Source organism: Aulonocara sp. 'chitande type north' Nkhata Bay, linkage group LG22 (assembly GCF_057382095.1).
Source record: "Aulonocara sp. 'chitande type north' Nkhata Bay isolate Kocher_YH1m ecotype deep benthic linkage group LG22, A_spYH_male_GT1.1, whole genome shotgun sequence".
In the NCBI taxonomy this organism is placed as follows: domain Eukaryota; kingdom Metazoa; phylum Chordata; class Actinopteri; order Cichliformes; family Cichlidae; genus Aulonocara; species Aulonocara sp. 'chitande type north' Nkhata Bay.
The window spans coordinates 35598754-35612816 of record NC_141364.1 but is presented as its reverse complement, the minus strand read 5'-3'; the positions used below and the strand labels follow the sequence as shown (position 1 = coordinate 35612816).

Below are 14063 nucleotides of genomic sequence, written 5' to 3'. Positions count from 1 at the left end.
AGTAACTTAAACAAAAAAAACAAAGAAAATAGTCTATTTACAAAGCTACGTGTTACCCTCACTGTAGCCATGTCATAAACTCTCAGGTAGGCCCCAATAGTCTACCTTTATACACCATTGCCCCTCCCACTAGGCATAATATTTATCAATCAAAGTGTCTTTTCCCACAAAACAATACTTTTCTCTGCTCATTTCCAGCCATATTTTCCATAATAATCATGTATATTTTATGACTATTTACAGGCAACTTACAGAGTCTAGTAATAAGGGGAAAACCCTCCAAAGAATAATGCAATTCATGTGACCCCCCCCCCAAGTGGGAAAACCCACTATTTAATCCCCAAAACTCTATAATGGATGACCGCAGGGAGACTGACTTTTCATGGCTTTTCATGAAAGGTAAGGGACAATATATACTGGCTGCCCCTGTAGCGCACAATAGAAAAGTTAACTGTCACCCCTTCCCGTTTGTCTGACAGGCTGGCCTAGCGACAAGCAGCAACAATAACAAATTGCGAAGTGCGTGGAATCCAACTGCTGTTGTGCGTGCAAGCCTCCATGTCTGCTGTCTGTGGTCCATGAGAACATAACTCTGTCACATCATCCCCCTCCTAGAGAGGTAATCTGCCACTACGTTGAACTTGTCTGGTTGCCTGGTCGGTGTGGGGTGGTGAATCTAAAAAGCTGCAGTGAGAGGCAGCATTGTGTCAGCTGGCTGTTATGGTCCTTCGTGGATCTGATCCAGGTGGGTACTCGGTGGTCAGTTTCCAGCTGAAATTTCCGTCCAAGTAAATAATGTTGTAGTTTCTCGAGTGCCCACTTCGTGGCTAAGGCTTCCTTCTCCACAGTGGAATATTTTGTTTCCCGTGGCAGTAGCTTCTGGCTTACGTATAGGACTGGATGTTCTCAGGGGTCTCCTCTGTCATACCATATACAGTGGGGCAAAAAAGTATTTAGTCAGCCACCGATTGTGCAAGTTCCCCCACTTAAAATGATGACAGAGGTCAGTAATTTGCACCAGAGGTACACTTCAACTGTGAGAGACAGAATGTGAAAAAAAATCCATGAATCCACATGGTAGGATTTGTAAAGAATTTATTCGTAAATCAGGGTGGAAAATAAGTATTTGGTCAATAACAAAAATACAACTCAATACTTTGTAACATAACCTTTGTTGGCAATAACAGAGGTCAAACGTTTACTATAGGTCTTTACCAGGTTTGCACACACAGTAGCTGGTATTTTGGCCCATTCCTCCATGCAGATCTTCTCGAGAGCAGTGATGTTTTGGGGCTGTCGCCGAGCAACACGGACTTTCAACTTCCGCCACAGATTTTCTATGGGGTTGAGGTCTGGAGACTGGCTAGGCCACTCCAGGACTTTCAAATGCTTCTTACGGAGCCACTCCTTTGTTGCCCGGGCGGTGTGTTTTGGATCATTGTCATGTTGGAAGACCCAGCCTCGTTTCATCTTCAAAGTTCTCACTGATGGAAGGAGGTTTTGGCTCAAAATCTCACGATACATGGCCCCATTCATTCTGTCCTTAACACGGATCAGTCGTCCTGTCCCCTTGGCAGAAAAACAGCCCCATAGCATGATGTTTCCACCCCCATGCTTCACAGTAGGTATGGTGTTCTTGGGATGCAACTCAGTATTCTTCTTCCTCCAAACACGACGAGTTGAGTTTATACCAAAAAGTTCTACTTTGGTTTCATCTGACCACATGACATTCTCCCAATCCTCTGCTGTATCATCCATGTGCTCTCTGGCAAACTTCAGACGGGCCTGGACATGCACTGGCTTCAGCAGCGGAACACGTCTGGCACTGCGGGATTTGATTCCCTGCCGTTGTAGTGTGTTACTGATGGTGACCTTTGTTACTTTGGTCCCAGCTCTCTGCAGGTCATTCACCAGGTCCCCCCGTGTGGTTCTGGGATCTTTGCTCACCGTTCTCATGATCATTTTGACCCCACGGGATGAGATCTTGCATGGAGCCCCAGATCGAGGGAGATTATCAGTGGTCTTGTATGTCTTCCATTTTCTGATGATTGCTCCCACAGTTGATTTTTTCACACCAAGCTGCTTGCCTATTGTAGATTCACTCTTCCCAGTCTGGTGCAGGTCTACAATACTTTTCCTGGTGTCCTTCGAAAGCTCTTTGGTCTTGGCCATGGCGGAGTTTGGAGTCTGACTGTTTGAGGCTGTGGACAGGTGTCTTTTATACAGATGATGAGTTCAAACAGGTGCCATTCATACAGGTAACGAGTGGGGGACAGAAAAGCTTCTTACAGAAGACGTTACAGGTCTGTGAGAGCCAGAGATTTTCCTTGTTTGAGGTGACCAAATACTTATTTTCCACCCTGATTTACTAATAAATTCTTTACAAATCCTACCATGTGGATTCATGGATTTTTTTTCACATTCTGTCTCTCACAGTTGAAGTGTACCTCTGGTGCAAATTACTGACCTCTGTCATCATTTTAAGTGGGGGAACTTGCACAATCGGTGGCTGACTAAATACTTTTTTGCCCCACTGTATCAGTATAGAAAAATGAGCTCCTCATCAAAGTAGCCCCTTAAAGTATGAAAAATAGACGGAGAATGAGAAAGATAGAGAGATGCAGAGACAGGCAGAAAAAGGAAAGAAAAAGCGGGGATCAGTTAACGTACAGTTTAAATAATGTTCCGGTGAACAGAGAGAATAGCTTATGTTGTACTTACATTTGCTGAGACAAAAGGCTGCATGGACCTTGGTGCTCTGAGGGAGTCAGAAAGCACATTTGAGGTCAGATATGCTAGATTAATCTGACACTGTCTCTTCTCAAAAAGTTGATTCTGTTCATCTGGACGTAGCGTTTTCAGTGGGAGAAATGTTTCGTTTCGTGACTTCTTCAGTCTCAGCTGACTACAGGTTTCTCCAATCTTGTAAACAGTACATCTACACAATGACTGAAACTAGCACCACTGAATTAACAATTACCATTTCAGTCATTGTGCAAAGTTCTAACTAAGTTGTCTAATGGCAGTTCACCCCTGGATTGACCTCTTTTACCAATTAAATCATCTCAACACCCAAACTCATGTTTGTTGTTTGCATTTTAATTTCTCCTATTTGAGATTAACTGGACCATGTAAGTATAAAAACTAAGAATCACCTTTAAAAAGAAAACGATTTTTAAAAGGTGTTCTTATGAGAGCCTTGCATTTGTTTTTTTACGTTGCTTTATTATTCGTCAGTGATATCCATTTACTGAGAAACTACTGCTAAGCAAAAATACCAGGTATATAGAGTTTAGAATTTCAACAGTGTACTGAACTATAAAGGCCAGATGTGGTGTGATGCTTTTGTGTTTGTTAACAGGACCCTACAAATATTTACATTTTACCAAACTTTGATGACTAGGTCTGCAGTTCCTGCTTTAAATGCATTGATTTTTTTATATATTCAACAATCTAAGCCATCAGATTTTGAAGGGATACTCATTTTACTGCAGCCCCTTCATATTCTTCAAAGCAAAGCTATCAACACAAACAGCAACGTAAAAAAAATCCAGACAGCCAGCCTGTGTCTTCTATAACTGGAGAGCTCCTTACATTGCACCGCATGGCCAATGTGCATTGTTTTTCTGCATGGACCAGAAGAGTGAGGGATAGCAAACCGGATAGTTAATCTGTTAGCTAATTCTATAGCTAATCATGCACTGAAAAAAAGGGACTGGCCATCTCTTGGATTTATGTAAGCATCTTGCATGTATTTAACACAATTGCCTCATGTTTTAAAGATAAATGTAACTATATAGTGTAAAAACTACATGATATGCAGAAAGGGTGTATTAAATTGTTTATATCATGTTCAGGTGAAGTAAGTCAATAAGATAGCAACGTTAAATCTCGTGAAACCACGCGTGATTTCATCTCGCGGGCTTTGGATCGTGGTTTAAAAAATGCATCCATCTCAGTCAAGTCGAGCAGCCAACTCTACGTTTTTTGGTATGTCTTGATTTTTTGAATTAATATTTACCATATTTCAGCCAAATGTAGTTAAACGTCTAAAGTGCCGCCATGTAACATGCTAAAAAAGAGCCGTTAGCTTATTTGCTGTTTTATCTGTTATCAAAGAATTGGCGCTTTTTCATTTGAATTTGTCTTTGGCACAAGAGCCGTAATATCACATTAAACCTAATTACGAGGCACTCATAACATAATTTGGTTTTCTGTGTGAATAGATTTGTCAACTGACTCTTCAGTTGCATTGTGTATTTACTGCACCGTGGTGTTAGTGAGATTTTGGACATTGAACAGCTTTAGCTAATATCATCAGCGGTATTATGCTAGCTTACATCCCTACCCCTCCTGCCCTCACCTGCTGTCCTTTTGTTTTTGTTTTTGTTTTTGTTGATGCACATTGAGAGACCACATCTATTCTGCATTTCACCAGGAGTCAGCTGATGGATTGTGGGTTCAAGGTGTTATGGTAAGAAAGTTCTATTTTCGCTTAAGGTTTCTGTAACTTAATTATAATAGGTTTTTTATAATTATTAGGTGCATGCATACTCAAATAGACCACCCTATTAATACAACTGAGAAATCCAAAATCTGCCATAGGTTTGACTTATACCTGTATGTATTGTCAGAAAGGTGATTACTGGACTCACATTAATGCACACTTGAACTAAAATGAGGTTGTAACTTGTGGGTTCTTGGGTTGCAAATCAGAAATAAACATCTTTGGATTTTTTTAATCCCATAAGATCTGGAAACACAGTTTTTATTCAACAAAACATTACTGATTATTAACCAAGCACAGTGCCTGCTGTTATTTCAAAATAATTTTATGTCATTTCAGATGAAATGCAGCATTCCAGTGCATCCCAACCATGCCTTTACAGTCAAGGTTTCTGACGGAGCTGAGTTTCTCTCTGACAGTCTGCTGAAAGTGTTTGCAAAGTGATCGGGGGAACAGGGCACAAAGCTAAAGGATGTAGCTGCCATGATGACAGTAAGAACTTTAAAATTCTTTAACTACAAAGTGTATATGTATTGCATTAGGTCAGTAAAAGATTTTTATGCTGCATCCATTGAAACAGTCAACTATTACCTGTGAGTACTGATTCCACCGAAAGGATGCCATAATTTTCGTCATGCATTTACTGGCCCACTGAGAAAAATTGATCTTTTTAAAAAAATAAATGTTCTGGAAACTATATATCCATAAAGTTGATGTCAAACAGGAACTTTTGATATTGCTTTGTAGACGCTGGTGTTGCATGTTGACTGGTTTAAGTTTTGGTCTGGGATCATTTTCTTCTGTGCTACTGAAAAGTTCACAAATCTCTGTTTTCTTTGTTATAATACTTTAGGATGACATTAATGCTCAAAGGGAGTCTCATCAAAGTGCTCCGCATCTGTGTGAAAGACAATTGCAACATCTTGGTGCAGGAGTTCATGGTGAGTGTTTTATGAGTAGATTGTGGCTTTGCAACATTTTAAAATGCATTTAGTTATCCACTTGATCCTCATTGGACCAGTTAGGACCAGTAGTCCTCTTTAATAATTTGAAGTTCACATGAGGCCTGGTAGTGAACTCAGCCGCCGGCCCTTGAGGCCCCACCCCTGTATTAGGGGTCACATCAGTGTGAAAAAACTTTAAATTTGTCATTCTAGTGAACAAAGGAAAATCCCACCAATATTTACATTAGCTTTTGTTTGAAAAAAAAAAAAGACCAACAGCTAACCAAATTGTGGGGCTGAAAGTCTAAATTCTAACATCTTCTGAGTGACAAAACCTGGATTTCTGATGGGCCGGTGTCTTTCTAAGAAAAACTAATGTAAAGCATTTGAAATTATGTTTTTCACCCTCTCTTAGAAACTCTGTTAGACCATGAATGGCAGCATGGCAGGCCACTCTTTGGCTATAGCTATTTACTATGTTGCTTGCATTGGTTTAAATTACTCTAACATTAGAACTGGTAGATTCAAAAGAGATGAGTTTAAAAAGGAATCTTAAAGAAATGTTTTGTGTTTAACCAGGACTTGACTGAGGCCACTGCACAGATTGAGAAAACCACAATGAACATCTGTCTCCAGAGGATGCACCAGGCAATGACTTTTCTGACGTTGGCATCATCATCGAGGGTATAGTAGTTCTTCAAGATCTGGATAACGTGACCTTTGCAGTAGCCATGCTGTTTGGACCTTTTTTATTCCTTCAATATGAGTTACCCATCACAACTCTGCTACACTTTTGAGGTGATTCAAAGGGTGGTAATGGAGTTGGAAGCAACTCAGCTCTCAAGAAAAGCTCACAACTAAGACAAAACTGCTCCTGCAACGAAGCTCACTGTTATGCATGTGAGGTGACCAGCTCTAGGTGAGAGGACATTTAAATCTCACACTTGTTCTGCTGCATTTTTGAAGCTCAATTCCAGGAACAGATCGCAGGGTTCATTTTTATATACACTGCAACTGCCATGAGGACGAGCCGTTTTTTTGTTGTTGTTGTTGTTTGTTTTTCCTTTTGCTCTGTACAAGTTCTCTGTCTGTTTGGCAGCATTTTTAAATTTCTCTTTGTATTTTTTCTTTCTTTTACTAGTGAAGAGATGTAGCATGAACAGTTATGCAGTCTAAATATCCCATATGGGCCGTGTGAAATGGTATTTTCAGTTTCATTCAGTTGAAGTAAGGAACGTTGAATATTTCTAAGCTTGCTGTTTTGAACCAAGGTGTCACAGTATGATCAGTGCCGTAATTTTTGACAGTCACTCACTGTATCAATGTTATTTTTGCATCTCTTGAATAAAGGTTTTGACCTGCAAGTGCTAATTTCTTTAGTTATTGGGGTAAAATGGGTAATGTTAATAGGAAGGTGTTTGCCAATTCAGTAACCTAATTTAATGTTAATGGAAACTAACATTACCTCAAATTGTTTAGTTATAATTGTTGTTTAACTGAATCTTGACGTCAGAGGCCTTAAATAGAATGTTTTGTATTGTTCTTTCCCAACATTTTTCAAAAGAAAGAGTCTAATTTCTTTGCTGTGATTGATTCCAGAGAACACGGAAGAACTGACATTATTTAACTGTTGGTTTATATAGATTCAGTAGTGGAGTAATGTCAGTTTAATTCTTTACCTACTGTCAATGCAGTGAAATTAGACATTTTGTTTTGAAAGGTTACTGGTGGATGCCAGCAACCATCTTGGAAGAGAACAATATAATCTGTTATAAGGCCTCCATTTGAAAATTGTGTATTTGATACTAGAATATAATAGCAAAATGTAATTTGAAGATAACATGTAGTATTTAAGTGACCAAGTAGTATTGGGTAAAAGTTATTGAATGGTGTTGGGATAAAGTGAGAAAATTGTGAAGGATTAAAATATTTCAAGAGCTCAAATTACTTCATCAAAACATGTTTAAGTCACATTTTATCAACACAAATTGCACAGGTTTATTGAACATGAATAAATTGTGTTAATTTAACTCCATTGAATTAAGTAAATCCAACAACATATTTTTTTCAGTGTGTAGTTAATTGCAAAACTAATACATCTGCTAATATACTGTTAATCCATTATCTTAGAAGAAAGGGAAATGCAGTGAGGAAATTGATTTGAAAATTAGGAGTGAATTATAATTTTAAATATCAGAAAAAAATCTTTGAATTCAATGACTTACTTCTCATTTTTAAATGGTATTTAAAAAAAAGAAATTTAGACAATCTTTTTCTTTTTAAATTGGAATTTAAAAATGCCTTTGCCAGATGTTCACAGTGCACCCTAGTGATAAGCAACTTTTAAAGGAGCAATAAAAGAACAGTGGCATCAACATGGTACCAGCAGCCAGTTCAGGGCCCATTTTTTCATGCAATGCATAATAATAATAATAATTCTATAAAATAATCCAGTTTCCAGAAGGGCAGTGGCACGCTGCATTTACCAGCCACAAGTATTTCAAGGTCCATTACTTATGTAGTGCAACAATAAACAGCGTTGATCTGAAAAGCTCAGTCCTAACCATGTTGCAGTATCTGACAGAATTTGAGCAGAAAAATTCATTATTCTTTTATTAGTAATTTTTAAAGTCAGTTTTCTTTTAATTTAAAATTTACCTGAAGTAGCAAAAACATGACAGTACAGACCCCATGTAAAGGCAGGCCTCCAACCTCTCCATATGGTCCCATCTGGCCCGGATGAAGGTGTCTGTGGCGATATGGATTCACCACAATTGCTATTGCTTGTTAAAGTGCATCTCACATGAATGAGTCATTTTCCTTTTTTATCTGGAAAATGTTCTGCAAGGGTATTGAATTATAATTTTTTTAATCACAACTGTTTTCATTATTTGTGTTTTAATTTCATTATTAATTTTAATATTTTTACGTTATTTCTTTTTTAAATGAGATGCCATTTGGAACCAGAGTATTTTGTGTGTTAGATGGAGAAATTTTCATAAATGGAATCTCAATATTAAGGTTAATTTTTATTCATGTGTTCTGCAGTGAAATGAGGGAATTTGTTAGTCCCATGCTGCATTTCATTACAGTGTAGTGATCAGCAGATGGGTTTAGCTGGTGCTTAGAATCTGAATTACTTCTCTAAAGCTCATATTCTCCCAACAAGAATTCATTAAATACCTCCATTTTAAACTAATGTGAAGGACTAAATCAACACCTTCGGCAGCACTGTTTAACATCTTAATTGCATGTCTTTGATTATGCCACTTGAACTAATTCAGAACTGTTTAGTTTTCATAATGATAATGATGATATAATTAAGTGGCAGCAAAAGAGATCAAATTAAAATCTATGTTTTTATTTTTCTACAGAATGTTGCAAATCAATACTTTTTAAGCAATGCAACACACATTGCTAAACCTTTATTTTGAGGATTTTTTTTATGACCACTTAGTTTATAATGGTCAATCAGAACACAGTGTAACAACAACATGTAATAAAGAGCAGCATTTAACATACCAACCATGTAATGTGAATATGCCTGTCAATAAAAATGGCATGGTAATAGGAATAATCCTATATGTCTTTAAACGTGTTCATTAACACAATGTTCCTCTTGTGTGTGTGTGTGTGTGTGGGTGTGGGTGTGGGTGTGGGTGTGTACAGGTGTGTGTGTGTAACACAACTTGGAGCAAATTAATACGATTTTCTCAACACTTAATTAAGGCAGTTTATGAAATAGTCTTGATGTTGTAATAGTTGGGAGGGTTTGAATGTAGACAGGTGGCCTGTCTACATAAAAAAAAAAAAGCACACTCTGCTTCTTGGCCAGTGACAACTGGGATGAGTGCTAGCCCCACCATGACCCTGAAGGATTTATTCTTTGCAGAAAGAAACATTTCAAAGAAACATTAGGTCTCTCTCTTCTTAGTGCCTGTTAGTACATGGAATTAATAATTGATCAACATATTGTTTTACTCATCCTTACAGAAACCTGGTTACAACAGGACAGGTTGAAACAATGTTAGTTTAAATAAATCAACACCTCTGACTGTCAGATTCTTTGAAGACAAGGAGAGAGTTTTAATTCATTTGAAAGTAGGGCTGTGCAATATGACCAAAATCTCATATCCCGATATAAGAATTCTATCGTCCCGATAACAACAATGTAACATTTTCTGTAAATTCTGTGAATCTCAGGCAGCTCGTCTTGCGGGAAGTGTTTCCAGCTGCGCGTCATGTAGCTGGAGTCGAGTGTTTTAACCGATGCATAAAACTATACATTTTTAGACATAAGTTGTAACGGCCGCCGTTTTCTTTGTGAGTATTTATTACACGGCGTGCTGCGGGGAAAAACCTGTTCTAACGTTTGAGTCTAAGGTTTATTTTTTAGCAGCTGGCGGCTCTCATCCTAAATAATCTGCTCTTTCACGTGATTCATTTTATTTTGAAAAGTCTCAACAGGATCTTGAGCTTTATTGTGAAAGGTTTATGTGGAACATAAACAAGCGGACATGCGATGCTGTTACTGTCGTTGTTGTTAACCACAATGCATAAAAACAGTCGCTTGTCCGTCTGTAGTGTGGTTATATTACATATGAGAGAAAGAGAGAACTTTAAGAAATTAATATAGCCACTACAGTGACCATCAAAACGATGAAAAAATATTGCCGTAAACAGTTTATTTTGTGACACCACGAAACAAACGATAGCATAAAATGAAACGATAGACGTTTTTATATTGTCATCCGATATATATCGTTATATCGAACAGCCCTATTCGAAAGCCTGATGCTTGACCTTGCCCACTGAAACTAACAGCCTGAACATGGCACTTGATCTGTTATTAGACTCGACTGGCTTCCCTTAAAAAAGAACCCTCCCACCACTTAAATCACTCTCTAGATCTTGTTTTAACATATGGCATAGAAACTGAACATTTAACAGTGTTTCCTGAAAACCCTCTCCTGTATCATCATTTCCAAATAACATTTAAATTTGCAATCTTGGATTACACAGTGGTGTGGAATGCATTTTTATTACAGTACATGTCTTTCTTAACGTGTTCTAACTAAGTTTAAGGGTATAATTCCTTCACTGTTAACTTCCTGAACCATACTCCCACAGAGGTAATTTATCTTTATAATAGTATTACATCTTCACTGCGTACAATTCTGGATACTGCTCTGTTGAAAAAGAGAGCTTCAAATCAGAAGAACGCAAAAATCAGAATGAGAAATCACAGTCTTCCAATGAGAAGTCAGAAGACTCTCTAGTATAACTCTCAAACGTGCACCTTAAAGCTGATAACTCGTAAATAGGAGAAATGGTGTCTAACTAATTTAGAAGGTTATCATTTAGCCTGGAAAAATGGTTCTGCTCTATAAACAAAAAAAGTCCTCCGTGAAGCTAGAACATCTTACTATTCATCACTGATCAAAGAATATAAAGCTAGGTTCCTCTTCAGCACTGTAGCCAGGCTCTGGTGAGCTACGCATTCCTTAAACCTTAAGTAGTAATGACTTCATAAATTTCCTCAAAAATAAAAATTTAACCATTAGAGAAAAAAATGATGTACAGCTACCATACCATTGCCATTTATTTAGAGTCTTTTTCTCCAACTGATCTCCATGTTAAAAAGCAAATATGACTTATTCTGATTTATTCATTCTTGAGGTCAGGCTAAAATTTATGAATTTAAACAGTGTTCCACCTCAGATTGACAATAATGTAGAAACCTTTGTCCACGTACATTTATTTTGTCATTTGCTCATGCCAATCCCAATAACTTTCCTTCTCCTTGTTAGGTTGCTTCTCATTTTAATGATCTTGGTTTCATGACAATTGTGTTATTTTCTACAATATGTAAATTTTGTTAATGTGAAACCCTCTTTAACTGGCAAAACTGTTTTGAGTTAATGAACCTTTTGTAATTACAGTTGCTATAGCAACAGCAGTACCTGGGCCTGGATGATATTACTTGCAGTCTGTTTTTGGAGTCAGCAGACACAGGCAACCAAAGCTGATTAAAGATTTCTCATAATGTGGAGACACTACCTTGCAGTGCAAATATGTAGGAGCATAATGCACTGTTAGCCTCTAAAAATGAAATCTGGCTGGCATTAAGCCCTTAGAATATAGCTTTGCAACAGGCCTGATTTATTCACTTTTTGTTTGTTCTTATCTGGTGTAGCTTGGACTGCTAAAATATAGACCACCTTACAGTTACTGAAAATTAGATAAGTCATTGAGTAATGAAAAAATTATGGTCTGATTAATCCCCAGAGTGAGAGATTAAATTAAAGGAGAAAATCAGGGGAGAAAATTAGCAGAGGGTCTTTGTATGTTCACTCTGGTCACTATCTGCACAGTTCAATACTTATTTCTTGCAAAATCCCCAAAATGACCTGTTTTTACCCAAGAATACAGGGACATTCCAGTTTCACATTGTGATTTTATATCAGGATTACATTATTTTCAACAGGATTAGATCAACGTAAAGAAGTGAGCCTCCCCTTTTACTCCAAGAAAAAAAAATGGTCAAATGAGCTTACTGAAAATGGCAGTTTTAACAACTTTCTGTCAGACAGTCATCTCTTCCAGTGTAACCTTCAAATTACATGCTTAAACAATTCTCCAGTGCTACTGCGTGTATGACTAGGTGAATGACAGAGACATTGTAAAGCACCTTGTTAAAGATGTTATATTAGCACAGCACATAGACCATTTATACATTTTTCCTTTGTTTTCCTTCACCAGACCAAGCAACACAGCTGAGGCAAACTAACCAACATTCCTAAGCTGTGACACTAAATTTAAAAAAAACAAAACACAGAATTGGTGACCTTCTGAACACTTCTGATTATTCTGACTGGGTGGTTTTGTATCTCTGTCAGGAAAAGTTAGGGTTTTCTTTGCTTCACTGAGTCATTAACAGAAGCATTTTGATTATTAGGTAAAATTGTCTCCAATTAATTCAGCTTTTTGCAGTTCACAGCAGAACATATCATTCATTAAAAAACAACAACAACAACAAAACCCTACACATATCACTCTGATATCTCTCAACCCCATTTTTTGAACTACATTGACAGAGAAAGCATAGCAGCTGAAAGACTGTCATGGAGTTAAACTCGGTGTGGATTACACTCTACCACTGACATTAATTGCAGGTGACAGGGCTAAGTACAAGGCCCCACACAATGACAGTGATGACTCTGGAGAAAATTTGTCATGGGCCCCCCTTCGTCTGCTGTGACAGGAGTGATTATGCAGACTAGTAACTTTGCTGGACCATGGCTGACTGACGAGACCTAATATAATACAGACAGAAAGGCAGAATCCAAAAAGAATCACAGCCTACAATGTAAATTCCAGTAGCTACACAAATTAGTAAACTTTATTTAGTCAATAAAATTATATGACTTTCACTATCTTTTATTAAGTTACTGTAAATTTCATGGTGAAAACAGCAGTTTAGCCACTGTTTTGGTTCATATTACAGTTTCTTTCTATCAATTTGGTGCAGTTCTCACACCAGGGATGTCATTCTTTTTTCTTTTTTTTTTTGCCTGTCCCGTTTGGTTCTTTTGCCATCAGAATTATTGTCTAAAGGCGAAGAAAGATGCCCAACGGATTTACTTTACCAAGTGGACCATCCCAGCCTTGCCGTAATGGGCTATTTGATTCACCTTTTATTGTTTATTTTATTTTATTTTTTTATTTTCACTTGCTAGATATGGGACAGACTTGAATGAGGAAAAGAAAAGGGAGAAAGGAAGAGGGGGGAAAAACAGCGGAGAAGAGGGACGGGGATAAAGGGCAAAAAAACAAAAACGAACTAAATAAGCAGACAAAAAAAATACATATATCAATCACCTGTTGAGAAAGAAAAAAGAAAACAAGCAGAAGAAAACGAGAGCAATACATTAAACAACATCACGATAATATATGGGAATATAACTGTAAATACTAAATATTAAACATTATTGTGCAGCATGTAATATTGACAGCGCACAGTGTGCTTTGAGGTAGGAGCCAAAAAGGGTGTCGTTTGTGGTTGTGAGCACCCGTGTGTACAGGGATGTCATTAACACTATTAAGTTTTTTTTCTGTGTTTTTCATAGCACAGACCCACCTGAGCAACAGAAAATGAAACAATTTTGAACACGGTAACAAATCTGGACAATTTCTAGCTAACCAGTTAGAAATCAATAAAGAAAAACCAACCATATGTGCTGTTAAAGATTTATCTGGGAATACAATATATGACCTTCCATCCATCCATCCATCTTCATCCGCTTATCCGAGGTCGGGTCGCGGGGGTAGCAGCCTAAGCAAAGAGGTCCAGACCTCCCTCTCCCCAGCCACCTCCTCCAGCTTGTCCGGGGGAATACCAAGGCGTTCCCAGGCCAGCCGAGAGATATAATCTCTCCAGCGTGTCCTGGGTCTGCCCCGGGGCCTCCTCCCGGTGGGACATGCCTGGAACACCTCGCCCAGGAGGCGCCCAGGGGGCATCCTTGCCAGATGCCCGAACCACCTCAGCTGGCTCCTTTCGATGTGGAGCAGCAGCTGCTCTACTCTAAGCCCCTCCCGGATGGCCGAACTTC

The 14063-nt window shown here is 38.1% G+C and overlaps 1 long non-coding RNA gene across 1 annotated transcript; it reads left to right on the top strand.

The window, feature by feature from the left end:
* The first annotated feature begins 3701 nt into the window (after positions 1-3701).
* Positions 3702-7455, top strand: LOC147304589 (uncharacterized). The gene is made up of 4 exons (XR_015126975.1): positions 3702-4474; positions 4847-4999; positions 5361-5448; positions 6031-7455. It is a non-coding gene; the product is annotated as an uncharacterized LOC147304589 (long non-coding RNA).
* Positions 7456-14063: the final 6608 nt, after the last annotated feature.